Below are 20,780 nucleotides of genomic sequence, written 5' to 3'. Positions count from 1 at the left end.
TGCTGTGTTTCTTTTTTTAAATATATTTTATTGATTTTGTACAGAGAGGAAGGGAGAGAGATAGAGAGCTAGAAACATCGATGAGAGAGAGTCATCGATCAGCTGCCTCTTCTCTTGCACACCCCCTACTGGGGATATGCCCGCAGCCAAGGTACATGCCCTTGACCGGAATCGAACCTGGGTCCCTTCAGTCCCCAAGCCAACGCTCTATCCATTGAGCCAAACCGGTCTCGGCCAAACCCTATGATTTAATTTTCAGCACTTTCTGTAAACTGTACACTTAGCCATCCTGGGGTGAATTAGCTCAAGTCCTAGACTAGTTTTTTCACCCCTGGCTACACATGCATGTAACCTATGCAGATTCCATAAAAATATTGATGCCCGGTCTACTACCTTTACCCCAATTAAATGAAAATCTCTGGTATGGGGTTCAGGCATCTGTATTTAAGGTCCCCAGATTATTCTAATATATATCCAGGGATAAGCACCACTGACCTTTCTGTCAGACATATAGTTCATCATATATGAAAACAGATTATATACTTCATTCATTATATACAGCAAATCACTCCTCAGATGACTTTGTTTGGGGCCATAATTATAACAGGGTAATTTTTGTTTTCTTTTTCTTTTTAATATATTTTTATTGATCCAGAGAGGAAGGGTGAGGGAGAGATAGAAACATCAATGATGATGAATCATTGACCGACTGCCTCCTATAATACATGCCTCCTACAGGGGTTCAAGCCTGGGACCCTGCAGTTCACGGTCTGACGCTCTAGCCACTGAGCCAAACCAGCTAGGGCTAATTTTTGTTTTCTATCGCTTTATTTCCCTCGGTTTTTCATAGTTGGCCTCTGGACTTTTCCAAAAACAGTCTCCTTTATATTTGCTGCTCTAAAGGCCTCTGGACTTTTCCAATAGCCAGTCTCCTTTATATTTGCTGCTCTAAAGATTTAACGGAATTAAATTTCGTTAAGGGAGATAGGAGCAGGACCTTGTGGGAGTAACTAGAGGTGAGAACAGGGTGAGTAGAAAGAAATGGAGACATATAGTAGGACAGGTAATGAAGACATGTGAAGGAAATAGACCGAAATAGTTCATCTCAAACCTTAACAGGCTTTAGGTAGAGAATGGTAGATGTCATGTGACTCGGCCTGTGGCAGAATGGTCTACACTTCATATACCCTGGTCATGGAAACAACAAATGGCACCAGAATTCTTTTTGATGTTCCAATGGTCTCTAATTTGACCAGGCAACCTCTTCAAACTGATTTCTGTGACTTTTTGATATGTTCTAACTCAGTGGTCGGCAAACTCATTAGTCAGCAGAGCCAAATATCAACAGTACAACGATTGAAATTTCTTTTGAGAGCCAAATTTTTTAAACTTAAACTTCTACGCCGAAACCGGTTTGGCTCAGTGGTAGAGTGTCGGTCTGTGGACTGAAAGGTCCCAGGTTCGATTCTGGGCAAGGGCATGTACATTGGTTGCGGGCACATCCCCGGTAGGGGGTGTACAAGAGGCAGCTGGTCGAGGTTTCTCTCTCATCGATGTTTCTAACTCTCTATCCCTCTCCCTTCCTCTCTGTAAAAAATCAATAAAATATTAAAAAAATAATAAAAATAATAATAATAATAAACTTAAACTTCTTCTAATGCCACTTCTTCAAAATAGACTCTCCCAGGCCGTGGTATTTTGGGGAAGAGCCACCCTCAAGGGGCCAAAGAGCCGCATGTGGCTTGTGAGCCGCAGTTTGCCGACCACGGGCCTAACTAATCTTCGGGCACAATAAGATATTCCAGGCTCACCTTGTATTTTTAGTCCCCCAATCCCAAAGCAAGCATTTCTACAATGAATCATAATTTTTTCATGGGAAATGGTATTCATAAACCAAGAACTAAATGTGCTGTTTTTAAAATTATTTTAATATATTTTTATTGATTTCAAAGAAGGAAAAAGGACAGAAACATCAATGATGAGAGAGAATCACTGATTGGCTGCCTTCTGCATGCCCCACACTGAGGTACAAGCCCAAAACCCAGGCATATGCCCTGTTTGGGAATCGAACCCTAACTTCTATTTCAGAGGTCGACGCTCAACCACTGTGCCATGCCTGGCTGTTTTTTAGACTTTATCAGTGGGTATCATGAGTTGATATGGATACCTCCAATTCCAGTCCAACACCATAGGGTTCTTCCTCAACTTTTCCCTTTTTCCAAGAGGATAACCTTGATTCCTGGCAATATCAACCTTTTTTACTAATAGCTCTATCCATCAAAACACACAAAACAGCTTCACAATTATACTAATTCCACTAATAAACCTACTGCCCTAGCCAGTTTGGCTCAGTGGATAGAGCATTGGCCTGAAGACTGAAGGGTCCTGGGTTCAATTCTAGTCAAGGGCACATGTGTGGATTGCAGGCTCAATCCATGGTGGGGGGCATGTAGGAAGCAGCCAATCACCCAGCGTACTGCGCAGATCACCGTGTGCCGTACAGACTTGGCCACGAGGGGCGCTGTTTTTCCTCAGTGGATGCGGTGAAGGAGCGCCTGGCAGGCGGTTCGGTTTCCCGGGATGACACGCACCGCGGATGCCCATGTTCCTTACGTTGGGGTCACCCATGACTCGGGGAGGTCCTGGGCCGGCAAGAGGCCCACACTGCCCAGACCTCGAGCTCTGGCTGTGGATGCTCTGCCTCTGTCTCTCCCGTAAAGATCCCCTAAGGGTCCCGACCTGAGAAGCAGGGTCTGGAGCCATTGGAGGGGTCGCGCAGTCCCTTCCTGTGTCCTGAGAGCCCGCGCTGAGTCGGGGTAGCAGGGACGAGGAGGGTGGGGTAGGAAAGGAGAGTAAGGAAGCGGGAAGGAAAAGGAAGGCTGGGAGAGGTGCGGGCGGGGAATGAGGAAGGGAGTCCCAGGAAGTCCCACATCCTGTTCTGAAGACGTGAGAGCACGCAGGGCAGTGGGAGGAGGACAACCGCAAAGGAAAGGAAAGGAAAGAAAGGCATACTTTTTATTCAGGCAGGAATTCTGCCTCAGGGCAGGAGCCTCCAGAGATCCAGGTCTTTACCCTGGCTGCCCAAACAGTGTTTCCTCTGGAAGCACTTCCCCAAGGGGCACTGGGATGGAACTTGATCCCTGGACAGTGTGTTTTTGTTTTTGTTTTTGTTTTCTTTTCCTCAAACCCAGCTCTTACGAAAGCAGACCGTTTCTGGGCCCTCCACTCTCTCCAAATGTCCAGGGAAGAATGCCCAGGTAGCCACGGCAGCAGGGCTGCAAGACCTGGCTCTGGGTAGGTAGCAGCTGCAACACTTTCCACCAGGGGGCGCTGGCCCAATGCACAACTGCTCCCTCTACCCCTGAAAACTCCGTTCTTGGCTCCACAAGTGCTACCCCCACCACGTCTGACCCTGACCTCAGCCATCCAGTGGTTCCTTCCCATGTACTTGCTCCCTTGTCTCAGTTTCTTTTTCTTCCCACCGCCCCATGCCAGCCCAAGAGCCCTGAAAAGGGGACCCCGGCCTGAATTTGAGGAGCGGAGTGGGAGATGAGGAAGGGAAGGCCTGAGGGGCTGGCATGGGCAGTGTGCAATGTGACAGTCACCAGTGTGGTCTGCTCTGCTCCCTGGGGGCTGACTCTTGCTCTTTTCCTGATGTGTTTGCTGTCGAGGGGCCCCAAGGGGCTCATTTGGAGCCAGGGAATAGGGCAAACTGGGTAAGGGCAGAGATGAGATTCAGAGAAGAGAGAAGAGTCTGCAGGGCATGGGAGGCCTTTTTCTGGGCCAGAGCCACTGGAAAAGGAGGCCACTCCCCACAGCCTCATCCACAGAGCTTATCAGCTTCCAACAGCAACAGCTCAAGGGCAGGGGAAACTGAGGCACCAGAGAACAAGGCTAGCTTCCAGACACCCTCCCTTCTTGCACCTAATTCCTGGATGTCTCAGAATGAGACCTGTGTGGACTTCACCCCCCACAGCAGCTCTCTCCTAGGGCTATACCAGGGTTCCCCTGGGGGCTGGAGAGGGTGGTACTGCTGCTACAGGTCCCTTACCAACCATGTGTGCGCCCAGGCCATGCCCCCCTGGCATACACTCCCTACTGGGATAGGACAGACCGTCCTGAGACATTCCCCCTCCCAGCCTACTGCTGGACAAGCCCCGGGACAGGCAACCACAGGCAGGTCAGCATAAAGTCTCTCTCACCCCACTGCTCTCCAGCCCTCCTCCCTCTGCCTCCATCTGACCTTGCTCTCTGGGCCTCTGAGGCCCAAACCCCTGGACCTGAACAGCAGAGGTCAGTGGGAGTCCCCAGCTGACCAGGGAAACAGGCTCCTCCCCTGAACTTTGGTCTTGCTTAGTATCTGGCCGAAGGCCAAGAATAAGGTTTCCCCTCCCCAAGGCAGACTTCCTGCTGGCTGTGAACGGGAAATCCCAGAAGCTGACCTCACAGCCAGGCCGGGGCAGGGAGCTCTGTGCCCTCCTGCAGGCAGAGGGGGTAGCAGGTACTAGGGCTCTCAGCCCTAGGAGAAAAGGCTGAGGGCTGGGCTATGGCATACCAAGGAAGAGGGACTAGGGGATGAGAGAGGGTATTGGGGAGAAACCAGGGAAAAAAGCCCAAGATGGAGCATTCTTGTGTACAGAGGTTTTATCATTGTCTGCCAGCTCGAGGGAGGGTATGGGGGATGTGGGGAAGAGTGGAAGGAGAGGTGGGGGCTGGGGGGATGCAGAAGGAGGGGGTGAGGGCTGAGGGGGAGAGTGGAGGAAGGAGTGGAGTCTGAGAGATAAGGCAGTATGCCAGATTTGTCTGTCAGGACCAGAGTGGGTGCTGCCAGCCCAGGAGAAAGGGATCACGATGGGCTGAGGTGAGAGTGAAGACAACTGGCAAAGCCCACTCTCCCCCCACATGCTGGGAGGTGGTGGTCCCTCTCCCCCACAGTCTGCTGGGGTAGGAAGATGGGGAATGGGGAAAAGAGGGAGCAGGCAGAGAGGTGTCCACAACATCGGAAGCAAAATCCCCACAGGGAGAGCAGGCAGCAGAGTGTGGAGTGGTGCTGGGCATTAGAAGGGTTATTCTTGTCCTGTTTCCCTAGAGATGTCTTTCTGGGCCCCCTCACAACAGCTGTGCTGTGCTGTGCCTCGGCACTCCCGCAGATGGATCAGGGGCCCGTGCCCAGAATCCCAGCCAGGGCCAGGAAGCCTGGTCTTCCTGGCAGTGAGCACCACCCCAGCTCCCCATTCTCTCTCCCTGCTTTGCAGCTACTGGCCTCTCACCTCCTCCCCTTCCAAGAAGCTCTCCTGGGCCCACCCCTCCACACCCCGCTCACTCCAAGGCTCCTCATCCTCACCACCATGAGCAAACACCTTTTTCAGTTCTGGACGTTGATAAGTGGTCAGGTAAGTGGTCTGAGCACTGTGGTTTCCTGGGTGTGTCTCAGGCCTCTCCCATTAGAAGCAACTCCAGAGCTGGGGCCTGGACTGGTCACAAGCCAGTCCTCAGGAAGGGGGTTGGAGAGCTGCCAGTACATGTTTACAGTACACAATCCTGTTTAAATGGCCCCCATCTTTCCATTCTACCTAGCTAAACCTAACCTTGGCATCCCTCCCCTTCCCCCACTTTCTTCTTAATCCCAAGCCATCAACTTTCCTAACTTCCTGTTCTTTGCCAACAGTCCAGCCCTTCTCCCCCTCACCCAGACTAGAAACCTGGAGTTGTCTTTCACTCTTTCCTCCGATACCCCAGATACAGGCTCATGCCAAGCCCTGCCTTTTCCAGGGCTCTCATCCCAATCACCTCATTTCAAGTCGACAAGTATTCTTGAGCACCTTCCAGAGGCTGGCTGATGTCAGGTGCGGGTACACAAAGGGTGGGACAGACACCAGCCTTAGAGGCAGTCAGCGCGGTCTAAATCGGACTATACTACGTGTATACTAGAAGCACAGAGAGCTTTGGAAGCAGAGAGAGACTAATTTCCACCTGGGGGGGGGGTAAGGAAGGTAGTCTGGACTGTTTCTGTTTTTCTTTCATAGAAAGGATGAAGTTCTGGCTCACAAGTGACTGGCTGGGTGGCCTTGAGCAATTTTCTCAAGCTCTGAGTCTTTGTTTCCTTAACAACAATAAGTGAATGATAAAAACCTTTGCAGGATTTGGGGAGGATCAACTATAACAATAGCTAGCATTTTTTAAGTTCTTCTTAGGTACCAAGCTCTGCCCTGCGTGTTTTACATTTATGTAGTTTGTCATTTTATCCTGGCAACCCCCCCGCGCCCCCCTATGGGGTTGGTGACATTATCATCCCTATAGAAACTTGGGGAGGTTAGGTAAATTGTTCAGCCCAACTAAAAAAACAAATAAAATAAAATTAAAAAAAATGGAGTTGATGCAAGACAGTGTTTCATAATCTAATCCTACTCACGCATGCAAGTTTGTCTTCAAAATAATTGTAATAATAGCTAACTTTTTTTGAGCTCTACTCTGTGCCAGGCTCAATTTCTTTACTTGAATTTAATCCTTAGCGTAACCCTGAATGGCAGATATTATCATATTGTGAGACAGTTGAGGATTGGAAAGGTTAAGCAATGTCTAAAATAACACAGCTAGTTCCCTGAAGAGCCAGACTGAAATCTGAGTCTGCCAGCACTCACCTGTGTGGCTCAGCCTGTCCTGTCACCTCCCAGACTCACACAGTCATTGTGCTTGTTCTCCCTTCTGACCTTGTTAACATTCCCACCCACCCTCCACATCACCTCTGACTTGCCTCTTCCCTGCTTCAGATTCCTCCGCACTGCTCAAGGCCCAACTCAGACACAACTCTCTCCGGAAGCTCTGCCTGCTAATTCATTCAAGCCACCCTGGCCTCTCCTCTTCCAGACAGCACATAGCACGTTCTGTGATATCTATTTTGGCCCTTGCTCATATTTAATTGCCAGCGTACTTATATGTAATTTGGCATTGTCTTCTAATTGTTTAGTGTTTACAAATCTCAGATCCCCAACCAGAGTGCAAAAATTCCTTGAGGGCAAGAATCTTGACTTTCCCTTCACTTAATCTGTCTTCTCCCCTCATCAGCTTGCAGAGCACTGGACACACAGAAAGAGCTCCTCCAATAAACGGACACTTAAAGAGCACTGAAGAGGCAAGAATTCCCAAGTTACTAATCACCTTCGTATCTTGTTGTATGGCTGTGCATCTACACAGTATGTTACGCTGGCTGGATGCAGCAAAAACCTCACCTGAAGGCAGCTTTCCCGAGGGCTTCTGGGAGCTAGGGGTCCTTTGAGGACAGATCAGCCAAAAGACAGCTTTACCCACTGACAGTGCCAATTCATCATCCCCACCACCCCCTTCTTTGTTCTCTCTGAATGACAGTGCTGAGAGATTTACCTAAGGGGAGGAGAGGCATAATGACAGGGCAGGGAGGGCATATAGGAGCTGCTACAGCACTCAAGCCCAGTGTCTCTCACCCTCCTGTGTCCCTGCAGTAACCACATACTCAGGCCAGATTTCTTAGGGAGACAATCCACACAGGGGCATTCAGAGGGATCCCTGCGCTTGCTGTCATCATCTTGAAATTCTTCATCATATTTGAGCATTTTCATTTTGCCCTGGGCCCGGCAAATGGTGCAGCCAGTCCTGCATGTAATCCCTTCCACAACCCGGAGCCCAAGCAGATAAAGGTGGAAACACAGACTGGGCCAACAGCCTGCACTCCTTCCTGGCTCTGCTACTGATGAGTGACAAGGAACTCCTGGGGCAAGTGGCCAGACCTCTCTCAACCGGCTCCCAGCTCTGTGTCACAGCTCCACAGTTTCCTCAGCTATAAAGTGCAGGTTCCCCGTCGTGTTTCCAGGAGGGTCATATAAGAATATGCATGTAAAGAGCTCCACGGAGCACCCAGTGTCATTTTTGCTGTACTTTCTCAGTCAAATCAGTCAAAGCCCAACCAAAACAAAGGAAAAGGGGAAGAGGAAAAAGACCCCACCTGTCCAGGGAAGTATTAAAGAATTTGTGGCCATGTTTAATTCATCACAAAGATGTGTGGGAAAGGAGACCTGAGATGAAAAAGGCTAGGAGAATTGCTTTATATGAAAGTTAAAGTTTCAGACTTGGCTGGGTTCCCTGAAGAAGGTAGTAAACATCTCAGCCTCCAGATATCTGCCCTCTCTCCACCCTAAACTCAGCCAAGACTGATCAGATCCCAAGAGTTGTTCTCACTGGATAATTCAAAATCCAGCCTGTAATCTAGAGCCCACTCTACCCAAACACCCAATCCTCTTCTAGGATCCTCTACTCCCCATCTCTTAACAACCCCTGTCTTCTCCTTTGTCTTAATGAATTCAGACCCTGCACCCCTTAGTCTTACTATCTTACAGGACTGGTTCGTCTAACCAGTAACACCATCCTCCATTTCATGGATACTTACTTTGTGCCAGAGTCTGTGCCGAGTACTTTATATGCATTATTACATTGACTCCTTACATCAGGTTTGCTCTTATGTTACAGATGATGAAATTGAGATCCAAAGAAATTATGCAACACACTTAAGTTCAAGTGGTCCAACTTAAAATGCAGGCTTTAAGCACAATGCTAAACATCTCCTCATCACTATCTACTGTTTAAATAAACCACCCCATGTGAGGGCATTTGCTGGGAGTGGCCAGAAAGAGGTCAGTGAAAGAAAAAATAATAATATTGTACTAGCTATGTATGGGCCAGGAGATACTTGAAATATTATGGGGACCACTCTGTAAAGTATATGATTGTCTAACCACTATATTGTGCACCTGAAACTAATACAGAATAACACTGAATGTGAACTATAATGGGAAAAAGATGGAAAATTGTATATGTTTTTAATCATCATAATAAAAAATAAAATAATAAAATAAACCATCCCATATCCTTATACGTGGATCTTATATTCTAGGCTCCCACAGTCATTTTGAGGGGCTAAAAGCCTCCCAACATACTAATTAAGGACCTTCCTAGAAGGACTCCTAAATCCTTAAAGGAGGGAATGCAAGGAATATCTCTATTGAAAAGTTAGAGTCAAGATTTTTTTTTTTTAATATATTTTATTGACTTTTTACAGAGAGGAAGGGAGAGAGATAGTTAGAAATGTCAATGAGAGAGAAACATCGACCAGCTGCCTCTTGCACACCCCCTTCCAGGGATGTGCCCACAATCAATGTACATGCCCTTAACCGGAATCGAACCTGGGACCTTTCAGTCCACAGACCGATGCTCTACCGCTGAGCCAAACCGGTCTCGGCAAGTTTTTTTTGTTTGTTTGTTTGTTTTTAAATCTTAACTTATGTCATGCTTTGTGGGTCAGTGATGAGAATAAATCTATACACGGTATCATCGAAAACCGGTTACCGAGAGATAAAAGAGAACTAAGCAGGAAGAGGGAAAACAAAACAGTTCATTTGGCAGTATAAAAGCACTAGTTACACCTCTCTTAACTGGAGGTCACGCTCTGACTACCTCAATTCTGTGGAATGCAGCACCAAATCCAGAAGTGAAAGAGGCCTCTGAGCACCCAAAATAGCTGACATGTATCTCCTGAATCAAAGCCAGATCCTTAGGCTTCCATGAAGACTCTTCCTAGTTACACTGAACCAAGTATTTTGAGGTTGACCTGGCTTCCCAGCCCTTGGTTCTTGGAGGACAGGTGGGTGTGGGTGAAAGGCCTTGAGATGGAAGCATTTTTGAGCAGAGACAGAAAACAACCGAAGAGTGAAGGACAACAGGACTCAAGAGTAGACACAGTATTGTGTTGTATGTCACTTCACTCCTAGAAGGAGGATTATAATGCCTCATTGTATGGTGCCTGATGGTTTATCAAGCCCTTCCACACACATTATCTCACTTCATCTCCACAGCAAGCCTATGAAGTAGGCAGCCAAGAAGACAAATATTCAGAGAGGCTTAGTCACTTTTCTATGATCACACAGATTTGTGAGTAGCACTGGGAATAAATCCACATCTTATTATATCTAACACACAGCCCTTTCCCTCTGCACCAGAATGCTCCTTTTTCATAATGATGACCATGAGTCATCAAGAAAAGGTCAGTTTACATCTAGTAAAGTCTGTTGAAGAAAACAGGGAAGTAGGTAGTACATTTTTTTAAAAAAAATTCATAAAAATGATACAAAGAGACAAAGTTTGGCATTTAGGATAAAGTTCAGTTTTCTATTCTCAGTTACATTATAAATTATAGTCATTTCCTTTTTATGCCTAATTGCCAGACAGCACGATAATGTTGATGTACATCATTCAGGTGTGTCTGCTGAACTTTCTGGTATTTGTCCTCTAAGGGCCAAGGGCTGGGAGCCAGGTCAACCTCCACCTCCATTCAACCTCCATCTCTAATTCTGTTCCCTTCTCTCTCTCCTGAACTTTCATAAATCTCCCAATTAGGATTCCTGCCTTCAGTTCTGACCCCTCCACTTTATCCTCTACTCAACATTTTGACCTAGCCAATAGAAAAAGTCACAGATTGGAGGGGGAAAAAGGTCACAGATCTTAGCAGCAATCAAGGCCCCTCTCCATGATTCAACCTGACAACCTCCACATCCTTCTTCTTGCCCTTCCCAACTCCCACTTGGACTCCTATAACACCAAAACCTTGTAGCTACTAAGTTTCTCTCACATATCTGGTGACTGCTGCTCTTGTTTATGATCCTCGCTTTCTGAAATGCCCTTTGTTCGGTCATCTGCTTGATTAATTTCTGCACATCTTTCAAGGTCAAGCTTAGTTGTCACCTAGACACCTCTTCTTGGTGTCCCTGCAATAATACCCTATCTCTATACCACAATGCACCTATCCTTGAAGGTATCAATTAGGATGCTTGTGGTTTGGGGTAACAAAATTCCACAACTAAAGCAGCTTTAAAGAGTAGGGGCTTATTATCTCTTTACCAGTAATCTTGAAGTAGATGGTTTCAAAGTTGGCTCAGTGATGTCAGGGTTCTAAGCTAGCAATTCTACAATTCTCTTGGCTCTTCCACAATGGTTACAGCATCTCCAAACTCATATGATGACATCCAAAATCAGGGAAGATATATTTTGTTTGCTAGGGCTTTCATAATAAAGTACTATAGACTGTCTTAAACAATAGGACTTTATTTTCTCATAATTCTGGAGGTTAGAAGTTCAAGATCAAGGTGTTGGCAAGCTGGTTTCTTCTGAGGCCTTTTCTCATAGCTTAGATGACCATCGTCTCCCTGTGTCCTTACATGGTCTTTCCTCTGTGTATGTGTCTGCGTCCAAATTTCTTTTTCTTTATAAGAACACCAGTCATGTTGAATTAGGGTCCATCCTAATGGCCTATTTTAATTACCTCTTTAAATATCCCTATCTCCAAATACAGTCACATTCTGAGGTACTGGAAGTTAGGACTTCAACATGAATATTAGGGGTGACACAATTTAGTTCACAACAAAAGACAAAGGAATATGAGTTCCGCTCTGGGAATCTCTCTTTTCAGGTGAAAAATTTTTCCCAGCACCCTTCCAGTAGACTAGGGGTGTCGAACTCAATCAGAGAAGGGGCCAAAATCTAAAATCCAGTCTAAATCGCGGGCCGAATGGTTTACTGAACAGTCATAAACTGACAATGTCATAAACTGACAGCGGAGTGCAGTGATGACAGCGCGGTGTGGGCCACATTGCAAGGCCTGGCGGGCTGGATTTGGCCCGCGGGCCTTGTGTTTGACACATGTGCAGTAGACTTTCAGAGCAGGATTTAGTAAAATGTCCTTTTTCTAGTTTACAAGGGAGACTAAGAAAGCATTTTCACCTTTTTACTGGGGAAGGGCCCTGCCAGCTGGAAAGAAAGGGCTGAGAATAATTAGGTAGGTTACCAAACTGTCTGCTGCTGCACTACGTTTCACATCCTGTCAAGGTTGTCTGCTTATGCGTCTACTTCTCCCATTAGATTCCCAGCTCTCTGAAGAGGAGACCAGCATCTCAATCCTCTGTGTACCCTTAGTGACTAGCACTGTCCCTGGCTCAGAGAAGGTTCTCAGCCAATATCTATTAAAGAAACGAAAGTACAGAATTTAATGAACTGGATAAACCTGTTTATGTTAAGTTTGATTACAACATTAAGCTCTGTTCATATGTTTGGCTTAGTCTGTGGCTCACAGCTTTAAATAATTGTAGGGAATGTTGCTAATGGAACTGTTATTACAGTCAGAGGAGACCTAGCTCCCTGAGATTTGTCTCCCCAAAGTCTGGCACAGTGCATGGTATTTAGCAACGGCTACATGAAGTGTTAGGAAATAAATAATGGATGAATGAACAATTATAATATTTAAATGTTTTTAAAAATATTACATAAACTTAAGGAGTTACTATGTTTTCTAGAAAACCCTTCCAGAACTGGGCAACCATTCTGCTCTGTTGGTACTTGTAAAGGTGGAATGTCACCAGGTATTTAGTGATATATCATTGATTTCTATAGTATTATATTTTAATAAAGAATGATCCTGCCCTAGCCAGTTTGGCTCAGTGGAAAGAGCCTCAGCCTGGGGACTGAAGAGTCCTGGGTTTGATTCCAATTAAGTGTACAAGCCTGGGTTGTAGGCTTGATTCCCAGTAGGGGGCATGCAGGAGACAGCCAATCAATGATTCTCTCTCATCACTGATGTTTCTATCTCTCCTTCTCCCTTTCCCTCTGAAATCAATAAAAATATTTTTTCTAGAAGAAGAAGAAGAAGAAGAAGAACAATCCTGACAAACTTGGCCAATGGGCCCATAATAAAGAAATTTAATCTAAAAGTAAAGATATATTCATAAGTATAAAGTGGAGCTGTTTGAAAGGGTGTTTGATTTTGGTTCTGTGGAGTTTCAAGGCACAGGTAACAAACCCATACAAAGCACTGCTGGACTTCAGCATGTCACTTTTGCTCCACAAAACCCCACTTATCTGACCTTTCATGTTCTACAGAATAGGGAAAAGCAAAATGCTTACCTAACAAATGGCGTTAGTTGTGCGGGTAAGTGACTGATTGGGTGATGGTTCCCCAAATTCTGACCACCCCATATACTAGAGAGACTCTCGTGATTCTCATTTGATGCCTACTTCCCTCTCTGCATCAAGGTGAGAGGACTCAGGAAGTTACAGTGTGAATTATACAGAGTAAATGAGGAGCAGGAAAGGCAAAAAATAATCAAAGTTGTCGCAAGTAACTGGTTTCCCAGAGGCAGTGTATTTTGGCACCAGGAGACAGTGTAACCGAGAGCTGAGTCTCCTCTCATCCTATTTCAGACCCACGGGACCCACACTTCCCTCAACACAGTTCAAGTAATGAGGTTCAATTCAAATGTTCAGGTTCAAATTAGTGTTTCAGGGCTTCAGAGGCAGTGTCAGGGCAAAATATCTCCCATGAGAAACTAGCATTGCTCGGGACCAGATTGGCATGTAGGGGCAGATGAGGACTTGGTCTGTAACCAGCATCTATATAATGTAGAAGCTGAACAAGATGGCGTGTGTGTGTGTGTGTGTGTGTGTGTGTGCGCGCACACGCTTCTGCAGTACATGATCTCTGTGCCCCAGGTGTTTCAGGACAGCCAAGAGGAGGTACATGTTAGGGTGTTTTTCTTCCAAGCTTTGAGTTTTTTCTTCTCCTAAAATATTAGCAGCCCAGATTTTTGCTACAAAATCAAGACCTGTTATTATAATGATAGTTATTTTTTAAATTGTGCCAATAAACCTGGCCTTAAAACATTATTGCAAGCACATTAACGAAGCTCGTTACAATAATTTATTGTTCAGAGAAAAATATCCTGGCGGTACATGTATCTAGACATTCCACCCTCTGAATTGATGCCAAAATATGATAGATTCTCAGTTCCTTATGATGTCCAACTACTGTACATGAACTCCCACTCCTCTCTCCCTGCTGCCAGCATAATGACTAGCTTTACTTTGATGCTCTCTGCTTTCCACAGTAGCTTTAACTCTCTGCCAGAGTCTCATGCACTAAAGCACACTGCTATTTGGAATCTCATTACTTGCAACTCCACTAACTGGCATCCCACAGATCAAAGGCACAATAATTGAGGAGACACTGCAAGATCCTGCAGTGACTTCTGAACCATTTAGGAAATATTATGATCAGAATAGTTTAACATTGGCATTTTAATGTATTCTGCAGAAATGTTATTCATGCTTGCGCCAATGAGAGTCTCCCTATTGCTGGGTCCGGTTTGGCTCAGTGGATAGAGCGTCGGCCTGTGGACTGAAGGGTCCCGGGTTCGATTCTGGTCAAGAGCATGTACCTTGGTTGCGGGTACATCCCCAGTGGGGGTGTGCAGGAGGCGGCTGATCGATGCTTCTAACTCTCTATCCCTCTCTCTTCCTCTCTGAGAAAAATCAATAAAAATATATTTTTTTAAAAAGAGAGTCTCCCTATTAATAAATTATACAATAATGCATTCTAATAAATTAGAATGCATTATTGTATAGACAGGCTAGCATAATCACAGGCCAAAACCAACTAAATAAAATTGACAAGAATTAACATAATCAATGTAAAGTCTGGCATTTAGATTTCAAAACTAGTTAACAGAAGAGACCTGGGTTAATAGTCTTTATACGAAAACTATGGGACTTTTTATTATCTACTCAGCAGTGTGCAATGGCCTCTGAAATAGTCAATCCTATCTGAGGCCATCTTCGAGATAATTTTGCCAGTCAGACCAGGTCTGTAGACAATTATTGAAGTACAATTATTGAAGACACATTTGAATAAGAACAGAATTAAAGATGTTTCTTCTAGCAATTCCTTATGATACATGCCACCAAATAGCCGATGGGTTGTCACGTGTAAGAAGCATTACATTGAATCTGTACAGTCCCAGTGCCCAGAACTAGGAATCATGGGTAGATGTGTCAATGGAACACATTTCAGCTCCATATAAGGAAGAACAATTAGGATGATCTAAACATTGAACTTGGATGAAATCAGGAGGGGCAAAGAAGACTTCTGAGGTATGGTAATTTCTCAACTTTGCCTGGGTGATAGGTACTTAAGTATTTTGTTTTATTATTGCTCTTCAACACATATATTTTCATATATTTTTGTAGGCATGATATGTTTTACAAGGCAAAACTAGGTTGACTAGGTGTTGGGCAAAGTAGTGAACTCCTTGTCATTGTGAGGGTTCAAGAGGCTCGTGGCAAACTAGCTGGTTTGTACTCGAAGGAACCGCTGAGCTAAAGCCAGCTGGTTTGGCTCAGTGGATAGAGCATCGGCCTGCAGACCAAAGTCCCAGGTTCGATTCTGGTCAAGGACATATGCCCGGGGTTGCAGGCTCAATCCCCAGCAGAAGGCAGCCAATCAATGATTCTCTCTTATCATTGATATTTCCATCTCTCTCTCCCTTCCTCTCTGGAATCAATTTAAAATATATATATGAATATATATAAAGAGGCTGGTGGCACTTAGTGAGAGCATAGGATAGATGACCTCTGACATTCATTCCAACTCTAAAATTCTACCAGTCCAAAAAAAAAAAAATGTAATTATTAAAGAAAAAAAGTTTTAAAATATTTTAAGGTGATTGGCTTTTAATTAATCTTATTCAAGACCTTACTCCATTACTCACTACAACCATTACTAGCATTTGTTAGTCTATGATTATCAAGTCTCTATTACAGTGATTATCATTTTATTGGCTATTATATAATGAGAATTAGATAGACACAGTATCTGACCTCTTAGGATTATAAATGACGTAGACAGTCATAAAGAGAACACAGTGAAAGCCAGATATGAACAGTAAATAAATACAAAAGACAGCAAAAAGTTTACGTGGCAAACAGGTCAAGGTTTCATGTCTTCCGGGAGGAAGGAACAAAGACAGGGCCTTGAAAAACACATCCTACATAGGTTGAAAGAAGCTAGCCCCCTGTTCCAATGAACTTTAGCAGGCTTCCTGGAAGAAGTGAGCCTTCAGAAATATATAAATTCTAGCAGACAAACATTTGGTTAGGGGAATCTTGCTCCTAGGCTGCCCGGAAAAAAAAAAAGGCCAACTAGCTTACGTGGCCATTTCCTCAGTAAACACTGTCCCATGCTGTTCCTTCGTGATCTCTCCACTACCCTCTCCACTGCGCCAATGCGAGATGGGGGAACCAAGACCTAAAAAAGGGAAATGAGAGGAAGGGGTATTTGTGGACTGTAATGGACGTGGAATCCCGGAGAGTCCTCGAATCCCCAAGTCACTGGTGAAAAAACAGCAGCCTCGCGGCTCCTTCTGCTGGAGCGGTGACTTTGGACAAAGTTACTTCTGCTTTGGACTCACTTAACCTTTAATCTGGGGATCCCCACACGTTACTGACATTAAGTCCTTTACCCTCACAGCAACCTTGAGCTGATGGGAAAAATAAACCAAAACATAAAATCTAATGAGCTTCTCAAGTCCAATGTGGTAAAATACAATTAATACTTAGTAAAAGTTTATTCTCTTATTATAATTTACCTTCACTTTAGGGGAAATTGAGTCACAAAGCATAGAAATAAGTTCAGTGTTTTTGGTTTTTTTTCTTCTTTTTTTTTCTTCTTTTTTTTCCTTCTTTTTTTTTCTTTTTTTTTTTCCTTTTCTTTCCTTTTCTTTTCTTTTTTCTTTTTTTATTTCTTTATATTTACATCTTCTTTTTTACAAACCCTGTGTCGAGGGCTGACTTTCAATAGATCGCAGTGAGGGAGCTGCTCTGCTACGTACGAAACCCCGTAAGTTCAGTTTTTGTATGTGTTAATCCATCTTTTTTTTTTTTTTTTTTTTAATTCTCACCCAAGGATATTTTTCCATTGATTTTTAGAGAAAGGGGAAGAGAGAGGGAAAGACAGAGAGCAATATTGATGTGAAAGAAACACATGTCCCAACCCACACAGTCCCCAACCAGGGTGGGGGCTGGGGCAGAGCCTGCAACCCAGTATGTGCCCTGGACCAGAATCATATTTGGCACCCTGCATTCCACAGGCCAACGATCTATCCACTGAGCCAAACCGGCTAGGGCTTTTTCCTGCCCGTCTTTAAAGAGAGAGGGAGAGAGGGAGGAGGAGAGACAGACATCAATGTGAGAGAAGCACATCAATTGGTTCCCTTCCACAGGGGCCCAACCAAATCTGGGGGATTGAACCTGCAACCCAGGTACCTGCCCTTGATCAGGAATTGAACCCGTGACCCTTCAGTGTGAGGGCCGACACTCTAACCACTGAGTACACCGGAAGGGCAGAAATTAGACAGTTTTAATACACTCTTCGGTTTTTACTTTATCAATATAATGTTTTAATGTTACAGTATTTTTCTTTATGGGAGTTCTTATCATAGGCATTTTATGAATAGGGAAACTGAGGCACAGAGTGACTGAAATGTATTGCCTCTTGGTAGGCTTTATAAAACAGTGCCTAGATGAAAAACTCAAGAACCCTATTTTTCAAGGCAAAGTTCTTTTTCCATTAGATTCCTACCCAAGTTTGAAACATTAAATCCACTCAAAGTTTATGAAATGAGGTGATAACTGCTGTCAAGTTTTGAGTTCTTGATAACAAACACAGTGTAAGGTCTGGCGTGACAGCCAGAATAGTCATGATCCTTGACCTCTGTAAAAGGGTTTCATCCTTTATAAGCGTTCCTCAACCACTATTATACTCTGTATTCACCAAGGACATCAACAGTGTCCCCTGTTTTACAGATGAAGGTGAGGAGGCCACACTCAGAGACATTTAGCAACTTGTCGAAAGCACAGGTGGCAAAGGGCAGAAGTAGGAATGAAACTCAGATTTTCTGAGTCCAAGTTCAAAGAGAACACAGTTTAGGGAAAAGAGGCTACTGGCTTTTTGCTGGGAGACTTAGAGGACACTGAGGGAGGTGGGAAGTAACCAGTGCCAGTCGCACATAAGCCCGTATGGCACAGAAAAGGAAATCATCATCATTAGGCATTTCAAATGATGACACAGAACTGCCCTGGGCACTTACAGGGATCTAGAGACAGCAGCTCTAAGCCCTGAGAGCCTGCAATCTAAGACAAACACACTTAGAAGAACAAATACATACATAACACACAGATAGTATCTGCTACAGTAAATCAACCACAGTGATCTACCAGGGGAGGAGAGAGGAAGGCATTTATATCACACACAGGGGTGGGCAGGAGCAGGTTTACAGTTGTAAGTATGTGAAACACAGTTTATTCTTGTATTATTCTTTACCAATTTGTAATTTTTTTCTTGTGAACAACTGTAAGCCTACTTCTGCCATCCTCTGTATATGGCCAGGAAAGTTTGGAATGTGGAAAATATTAAGTTCTTAAATAAAATAGAGGAGCCATACAGAAAAGCGAGCCAGGGAAGAAACATACACAACACACACACACACACACACACCAAGCCAGGAAGGGTTTTTAAAGTAAAATTAATTTTAGATGTTCTTTCTTTTTTTTCTCTCTCTCTCTCTCTCTCTTTTTTAAATTTTAGAAGCAATGGAGTAGCGTTGTTGCATTGGGAGCCTAGTTGGGAGAGGGAGATTTAGAACAGAAACTTATCCTAGACCTATGGAACAATTATAAAGATGGGTTGGAAGTGGGGCAGAGGCCAGTGTCAATGGACAAAGAAGGCTTTGAGCAAGTGGAAATTCAAGAGAGATTACAACCTGCCTTGACTCCTAGACTGTGCCTAAGTGTTTCCACCCCCATGCTTTCAGAAAGCTCACGCTCTCCGTTTCAGCAACAGAAGAATCTCCACATTGTGAAAGCCAGTCTGCGGCAGACGAAGAAGGCAGGCAGTGCTGCGGTGAAGGAGATAGTGGATAGGAACCTTGGATTCAGGGGGCAAGAAGTCCCTAGCCACCCAAATCTCCCCAGATACTGCCATCACAGAAGGTGCTAGTGCAGCCCTAACCCGTTTGGCTCAGGAGATGGAGCGTGGGCCTGTGGACTGGAGGGTCCCAGGTTTGATTCTGATCGGGGGGGGCATGTGCCTTGGTTGCGTGCACATCCCCAGTGGGAGGTGTGCAGGAGGCAGCTGATCATTGTTTCTCTTCCATCAATGTTCCTAACTCTCAGTCCCTTTCCCTTCCTCTCTGTAAAAAAGTTATATATATCTTTATTTTTTAAAAAAAAAAAAAGAAGAAGAAGAAGAAGAAGTTCCTGGTGCAAAACTCGTTTATCTGGACCCACTAGTGGTGAAGGAATTTCCAGTTTGCTTTATCAAACCCCAATTCCCCTGTTGAGTTTCAGGTCAGGGATGAGATTCTTAATGTAGAAATTATGTTGAGCTCTTCTTGGCACAGACACATTTCTCCGTACATCAGCTCAGACTCCAGCCAGGTAGGAGACCTGTTAGTCTCTGTTAATTGTGTTTACTCAAGTTGTCCTCGCTGACTCTAATTAGTCAGAGAAGGCGCAGCGGAGAACCACTGGGAGCCCGGGGTGAAGGAGAATTCTGGCTCTTTGGAAAACACAGGGCCCTTGGAGGTTACGTGCTGGCTCTAACCATGACAATGTGAACCCTGAGCCAAAGGCTGGTCACCTCAGACTTTCAGAAGAAGCTGCTCACCTTGGCTTCCAAGTTGACACAATTCCTAAGACTTGCATGGGTGGTATGAAAATGTGAGGATTTTTAACGCAATGATTTTTAATTATTATTTTTGCCAACATTTGTTCGTCTGCCATATTCACAACATGCCATTCTACATGCTCTAACCACTCTACATGTATTAACACATTTCATACCACAGCCTGAGTAGATACTATACATATTATGCTCACCCAAGATGAGAAGTTGACACAGAGAGGTTAGGTAACTTAACCAGTCACACAGCTAGCTGATGAAGGCACTAGGACCTGACTACAATTGATGTCACTGAGCTAAACCCCAATAACTGAAAAAGACTGTTCAACCAAACATCTGACATTGCTCTGGGTGCTGTTGGGAAGATACAGAGGATAGACAGTTCCTACTAGATGCAAGGTGTAGTTGCAGACATTGGTAGTCCATTCTACGGCGCTAAAATTTTTGGTCATTTTATGCAACTCCACGGTAGGATTTTCTAACTAGAAAAGACCTTATATCACCAATGTTATTATCCTTTCTTTTTAAACGGGCAATGTTAAGCTCAGAAGGGCCCAGCATGCTAGTTCATTTATCAACAACTAGAGAATGGCTGGGAGCAAATCCCAAACTGGAATTTTTCTAATAACTTACCATGATAACGTTTCCATGGTCTTGGTGGCATTCAGGAGTTAGCAGAACAATGGTAACAGGACAAAGTGGACTGCTTTATCCCAAATGGCTGTTCAGATTTCTTCAATCCCATCTCTCTTCTTCACTTCTCATTTGTATTCTTTATCCTAATTTATTTAACCTTTCATGACCCTCACCCTCCCTTTTTCCTGCCTCTGGCGTGAGACTAAGCCTGGACACCACTCAGCCCCATGGGGCTGGGGATGGAGATGAAACCGAAGTGCTTGGGAGCCTTGTGACCACTGAGCCCTGAGCCGGACAGGGAGAACAGACACGCTCTGGACAAGTTACTTGTCATTGCTCCCGCAGGGACGAAAGGTAGAGGGGAGAGAAAAGGTAGAGGTCTGTGAATGACCGAGGGAGACTTTCAAATTGCTTAGATGTGGACACGTTAAAACTAAATGCAGCCGAAACCGGTTTGGTTCAGTGGATAGAGCATCAGCCTGCGGACTGAAGGGTCCCAGGTTCGATTCTGGTCAAGGGCATGTACAATACCTTGGATGCGGGCACATTCCCTGTGGGG

The 20,780-nt window shown here is 44.7% G+C and overlaps 1 long non-coding RNA gene across 1 annotated transcript in view; it reads right to left on the bottom strand.

The window, feature by feature from the left end:
• LOC311612771 overlaps window positions 1-20,780 on the bottom strand; it is a 26,126-nt gene extending 5,346 nt beyond the window's left edge. The window contains exons 1-2 of the long non-coding RNA XR_014793347.1: window positions 20,219-20,780; window positions 16,057-16,153 (exon numbers count right to left, since the gene is read on the bottom strand). This is a non-coding gene — a long non-coding RNA (uncharacterized lncRNA). The remainder of the gene's footprint in view (window positions 1-16,056; window positions 16,154-20,218) is intronic.

The sequence above is a fragment of the Pipistrellus hanaki genome (genome assembly GCF_964339955.1).
Source record: "Pipistrellus hanaki genome assembly, chromosome: 18".
Lineage (NCBI taxonomy): Eukaryota > Metazoa > Chordata > Mammalia > Chiroptera > Vespertilionidae > Pipistrellus > Pipistrellus hanaki.
The sequence above is the reverse complement of the archived record's forward strand: the minus strand, read 5'-3'. Positions and strand labels throughout refer to the sequence as shown.